The following is a 6,940-nucleotide window of genomic DNA, read 5'->3' as shown; positions in this document are numbered from 1 at the left end:
TCTTGAAACCTGAAACATCTGCTCTTCACACATAGCTGTGCAATGCTGGACTGTATGTAATCTATCCATCTGTCTGTCTGCCAAAGTGCTTTTAATGTAAATTCCGCAATCTATATACTATTTGTGGGTGTGTGTGAAGACCATAAACGTGAGTTATTTTATTTGAGGTGTGTGGTATCCTTGTGTTGACCTATAACCGGGCTACACAGTCAAACCAAACGTGCTGTGTCAGCTGATCTGACTGCTGGAGGACACTTGTGGATGTTTCGATTGTACCATCTCGGGGAAAAGGTATATAAAGATATATGAACTATTACTTCATTTTAGTCAGCACTGCTGAGGTGAAATTTAAAAAGTGGCACTGCCACACAAAACACATTTCACATGATTCTTGTGTAAATATGATTTAATTATGTTGATCACTAATCTACACGGCTACTGATGAATCCCCCCACACCACATTGGAAACGAGATCCTTCAGATAGGTGGGCTGGACAAAGGGACACCGCTAACCCAAAGTGAAGAGATGACGTCAGACAACACAACGCCCACTGGTGCCTGACTGTTCGGGATGACAGCGGCCAGAGCGGCCCTCTATCGGTCACAGGGACACAGGTTGCCTCCTATTCCGACCAATGACAGCGCTGTCCGCCCGAGGTAAGGCGGAGCTTCGACCCCCGGACCTGTCAGTCTTCAGCGCGAACAGCGCCGAGATGGAGCCGCTAATCTGCGCCGGGTGTCTGCTCCTGCTCACCTGTGAGTACACGCTCTTTCCCCGGGGATGAATCGCACAACAGCAGGGTTATTAAATTGTGACCCAAATGTCAGTTGTAATCCGAGATATGAGCCTAGGTTGTTAATATGTTTAAATTATCTGTTACATTGTGTTCCTTCTGTAAAACCGCTGAATACATGAGATTATGTTAAAATCTTGTCATGTCGGGGAATTCAAATCGTCTTGCATAAGACAAAGGCTTACAAAGGCATGGAGTTTCAGACTAATAATAGTTTAGTTGTTGTATTTATTCGAGTAACATAACTTTCAGCTTCTAAATGCTTTTAAATAGATAAAATGAGGTGTAGCCTACCTAATTCATTTTCCACTGTTTTTCACAGACTCAGATTACCATTTGACGTGAATAAACGAGGATATTTTAGGTACAGTACTATACAATTTATGTTAATCGAGGTCAGTTTAAATTTAGTTCACGTAGGCTGTAAATCACCCCAACACTCTTAAAACATTTGTATATATTACACATTGGGAAACACTTTTTAAATTACATTTAGGGTCTCTGATTGATCACTGTAAGGATTATGGCATATATTTTGAATGATGCGAGACTCCACATGTGATTTATAGTGTTTTCAAATATGTTTTAATAAAGTTATATATTATAGTTTTAGATTAGTGTAGTTGGTTACATCAATATCATTATTTTCCAGAAAATATACATTTTAAGAATCGATATTCACAAAGAAATTATTTAAATGGTCTGCTTGGATATAACGTTCAACATAAATCATTAATGATGTTTATATTTGAAGATGAAAAAAATATGCTACATAACAAAACATAACGAAGTAAGCTTAATATAGTGAGCAAAATCGGCCATATTTAGTGTTTTCGGACAGCTTCTTTATAGGTGTGTGACTCTAAGGTTATTCGTTTATCTAAAAATATATATTGTATTAGGTTGTCTAGAATGTGTAACTTTTCGTTTGAAAAATAAAAATACATATATATTTCCAATGAGAGACAGGACGTGATAGACCTGCAGTGAAATGTATGGGTTCAAGAATTGAATTGAAAACACTAGATAGCCTGTTCTAAATATTAACGAGATTGACGTAATATTAGCTTATTAAAACACATACACAAAAATGTCTCTTTTGGCGGACAAATACAGCAACATTTCTTAATAATATTTTAAGAAGATGACCCAATCATTTTGTCGAAAATTGCAGACTAATAGGCTACGAATAAACACAGTAATATTTCATGTGGATTAACATTATTAATATTACTACTCCTAAATAATAATATTTTCTAGCACCATTATTTTAAACAGGTATACGAGGATCTGAAGAATGACTGAATCCGATTGATCGGTTTTAATTCTCCATGCAGTAGGTTAATCGGTTCAATGAACGAGTGAGAATTTATCTGCTTCTATGGACCTTCCATTTCTATAGTATTTTCTGTTTTTAATTTGGTTGTATATAGAGAACGTTAAATAATACAAACCGAATATTTCTAAATTACAATCTGTAGGTCTAATTGTTTATTAAATATATAGGCTAGTCTATTTTTCTTTAGGGGTAAGAAGGCTCACTCGAACGGACTCTGGAGATAAGTTAGTATTAAAACAACCGTTGTACCACATCGGTTCAATTATATACAGCAAATCAATGTACAAAATCTTTCCCACGATGGTTCCATAGACAAGAGTCATCACACTACCTGGACGTCATAAGTATGTAAGCTGTACAAATCTGACGTAACGACACAATTCGACTGATATATTAGCGTTCCGACTAATAATGGACATTCTGGACCACCTCTAATAATGAGGCCTGTTATCCGCCTAGTCAGATGGTACTGTAACGGATTGTTGTTATTTATTAATAATAAAATGTGTTTATCTTCTCTATCTTTTTCCCGCTGCAGTGGGTTCCGCTGTCCCGGGGAGTGTCGCTGCGGCGGCCGTGGAGAGAGCAGTCAGACCCGGGGACTCCGTCACCCTGCCCTGCGATGTCAGACACCGCTTTGAAACCTTTTGGTTCGTACAGCATGGCGAGACTCTCTCTTTGGGCATGTTGGGAAATCGTAAAAAAGGGACAGATGAAACTACTAAGACCGTGGGTTTGAATCCTCGCCTCTCCGCTGTGTGGGACCCATCCAGTCACTCCATCAGCCTGAGGATCGACAACATCACCGAGCCGGACCTGGCGCTGTACTACTGCGCCGAGAGAGATGGGAATGATATGAAAATTGGCACTGGAACCAGACTCATCTATGAGGGTGAGGACATCGGATATTGGTGTAAGGTGTTTGTTTAACTCATACTCCTCCTTCTTGGGGGTTCCTCTGAAAATTGTAAGGATCCAATAGATCATTTTTGTTAGTGTGGGTTTGGTCGCTATTTTCCTCCGTAAGGGAATCAGTATGTTTTTCAGTAAGTTTTTAAAAAGGTTTAAAAACCCGACCCCGACACTGAACAGGTTCGACATGTTTTTACCTTTCATGTTACACTACTACTAAAGCATCATGTATATTATTATTATTATTATTATTATTATTATTATTATTATTATTATTATTACTAATATTTGTATTATTAGGAAACAGTAACGCCAGTTCCCCGACTCCCAGGACGAACATGACTCCGTCTCCTGCTGCTCCCTCTCCCGCCCCTCCGCGCTGCCTCCTGCCGCTCTGGGTGACCCCCGTCTCGGCTGTGCTCTCCGCGCTGCTCGCCTCCTCCTGCGTCTACGGCCTCGTTCGCAGAGCAGGCAAGCGAGGCTTTTTAAACACGTCTGAGAGCTGTTACACACACACGTACTATGTAAGCGCCGGTGTGTGAAAAATGCACCATTTATTGTTGATGTTCTGCACATTTATTATGATGTTGTTTTGTATAAATACCCTTCAATTAGTTATGTGATGACTACAAATCATTCCATAACCTATTGTTTAATTAAAGAATATTTGTTGGATTTTATATATATATATATATATATATATTTTACTTTTCATACAATCAGAAGGTCGAACTTATTTTCTCACTTTTTCAACAATACAAACAGGGTCCAGAGACTCAGGAGACGCTGAAAAGAGAGGCCAGCAGTGCGGAAGAGGCGAAAGAGGAGTGCAGGTACTCAGCCTGAACTAAGATTCCCCCCCTTATTAAATGGGTAATGATGTCCTGTTGGAGTCGGTAGAAGCGTTCAATAGTGTCGAGAGATCCGGGGTCTGCAGAAGACCTGGTAGCTGACCCGCAACTGGCCGCACGTTGCCTGGGGGGCGAATACTGTCATTGGCTGTTCGACAGCGCATACTGCATTCCACCACTTCAGTAGTGTATGCATATTGGACGTAGTATATTAATTCTACTAATGGTAAAAGTAACCGGATGGGCAAAATATGCCGTTCACAACCAGAGCTCACTACAGTGAATGCTGCATCCCCATCAATGACACACGTTCGGTCAAATCTACCGATGTGGAAGCTCTCGGGAATTCAGATGTAACTGCATGGTAAAGTTTATTAATCACGCGTTAATTCTAGTGTTGTTTTGTAGAAACGAAATGTTAAACTATAAGAAATGTTATGGTTTTATTGATTTTATTGAACGCCATGCATGTCACGTGGGGTCACATCCCATATATAGTACACAGAATCATGAATCTTCATACTGCATACTGTATTAGTCAGAAAATCAGTATGTAGCATGTATGTACTTATGCAGTATATAGTAGGGTGGTTTCGATTACAACCACTGTTTTTGTTTCAGAGGGGGAATGCATATAGGAAGTAACGTAAGATATAAAATCTATATAAAATGTTAAACTTGTTAAAAATCGCCTTGGAAACGACCAAACGTGTAGCTGTGATACTATTGCAGTCGTTATGTTATTATTATTATTATTATTATTATTATTATTATTATTATTACAGGAGGAAGACGGAGACTTGAAGTACGCCACTTTAGACATCCGCCATGATTCTAAACGCAAGAGAATGGAAGTGCGAAACAAAGACATATGTACTTACTCTGAAATTAATCACGGTATCACATCATAAGAGCACTCCGATATACCGTGTGTACTGGCCACCACGCAGAACGCGGGTAGGGTGTCAATGAAGTAACCCAAGTAAATGAAGTGACCGTGCACAAGCTTTATTAAGCTGGCAATTAAGCGGCTTATATATACGTCCATTCAGGTGTTTTCATCTGACTGACTGACTCTGCCAAAACGCCCACCTGCTTCTCTGATTGGCGTTTGGATTTCCCAATGCTTTCACATCTAATCGACCCTTAAGTGAAAGTGGTGAACTATTAATTCCTCTCTGTTTGACCAGGGCTGGAGATCCACGAGGTACTGTCAGACAGCAACTGTCAACAAGTCTCAGCTGACTATGCAGGGAAGGAGCTGATCTGTACAGTCTGTGGTTTTCTCCAACTGTCAAAAAGGCAAGCTGTGGTAAACAAAAAAGGGGTCACCATTTCACTAAAGACATGGGAGGGGCAACACATGAAAGTACATGAAGTTCAGTTAAGGGCCCCTCTTTTCACTGAAGTCCAAATATTTCTGTTTTTAGGGTACAATAGAGTACAGGGCTCCAGACCTGTTTTGGAGAGCTCCAGTCCAGTACAACAGGGTCTCCAGCGCTGGTCCATCACTCTTTAACATTTGTAAATCTAGAAGAAGAAATACCATCATGGAGATTCCCAGATGGAGATGTATTTCTCAGTGCCAGTGTTGGTGACAAATCTCACTCTCTCAGTGCAGCACGGTCTCTCACACATGCAGCGCACATGACATGACTCGGGGCTGTCTGTTTTTTCCTGTTTATTAATCACGTGTTAATTCTAGTGTTGTTTTATAGAAATGAAATGTTGAACTATAAGAAATGTTATGGTCTAATTGAACGCCATGCATGTCACGTGGGATCACATTATTATTATTTTTGTCATTTAGTTGACGCTCTTATCCAGGGCAACTTACATTGTACCCATACAGCTGGGCATTTCACTGGAGCAATCTAAGTGAAGTACCTGCTCAGGGGTACACCAGCACTGCACCACCCGGGATTTGAACCCGCAACCAGTCATGAATCCAGAGCTCTAACCAATACTCCACAGTGCTGCCATTATTACACGTGACATGACTCGGGGCTGTCTGTCTTTTCCTGTGTGACAGTGTGAAGACGCTCTGTCTGTGTCTGTCTCCCCTGTGATATTCGTTTGACACCCTGCTGCTGCAGCCCACACCTGTGAGAGGCGATCTGTCTGCTCTTTCTCCATCTCCATCACCTCTTCCTCCCTCGTGCTGTTAGCAGGCTGTCAGACCACACTTTGCTCCTGTGCAGCTGATCTCTGGGACTCTGCGATCAGAGCTGCAGCGGTGGTAGGCGGAACTCTCAAATTAATCTCTCCACCTCAGTCCCAACACATCTCCCCCTGCAATCTGAGCTGTGGGCAGGTGGCCATAATCAATAGCACTGAAGGAGGGGTGTGTGAAGAAGGGAGTGGAAGTGATGTTGTTGTCTTATTTTAATCAGTTTATTCACCCACAGTGATGTCTGATGAGTTCAACCCAGACTCTCTACTGTTCACTTAAGGGTTTGTTTGTTTTTTTCTCCTTAACTCAGTTTAACTCCCACAGACACCAGACATCGACCCCTGTGCAGGAAAGGTCTCAGCAGATGATAATACGGTCAATCTGAGGGCTAGTTTAGCGGCTGTGTTTCCTAAGCCCTGGTACTGCTGGCATCCCTTTGTTCATTTGACTACTCTTTCATTCACACACATACACACTTGGTAACGATTTGGGTGTCTGAACTCAAAATGTAATAGCCTTCAAGACATCTAGATTCTGATCAGCATTCATGGAGAAACAGATCAAACCTCTAAAAAGCATTTCACAGTTAAACTAGAATTTGATTTTAGACTAGTGAAAAAGTAAATATTACAATTCAATTACAATAAAAACAACATAACTGTAAAATAAAGCATAAAAAAACAGAATAATAAGTTTTGTACAGTTTCGTACTATGTTTGTTATGAGCCTGAATACTTCAATTGGAAAATGTTGATTTAGTAGTAGGCTTTTGCTTCAGTGGTTTTGTGAAATCCCCCCCCTCCTCCGCCCTGAAAAGGGAGGACGGTGACTAAGGTTGTAGTGCAGTTAATAGAGACACTGCCACCAGGTG

The 6,940-nt window shown here is 40.8% G+C and overlaps 1 long non-coding RNA gene across 1 annotated transcript; it reads left to right on the top strand.

Moving 5' to 3' along the window:
• On the top strand, nucleotides 1–3,632 carry LOC136771459 (uncharacterized). The gene is made up of 3 exons (XR_010822320.1): nucleotides 1–756; nucleotides 2,672–3,025; nucleotides 3,346–3,632. It is a non-coding gene; the product is annotated as an uncharacterized LOC136771459 (long non-coding RNA).
• Nucleotides 3,633–6,940: the final 3,308 nt, after the last annotated feature.

This window comes from Amia ocellicauda, chromosome 15 (assembly GCF_036373705.1).
Source record: "Amia ocellicauda isolate fAmiCal2 chromosome 15, fAmiCal2.hap1, whole genome shotgun sequence".
NCBI lineage: Eukaryota > Metazoa > Chordata > Actinopteri > Amiiformes > Amiidae > Amia > Amia ocellicauda.
This window is presented reverse-complemented; position numbering and strand designations above follow the sequence as displayed.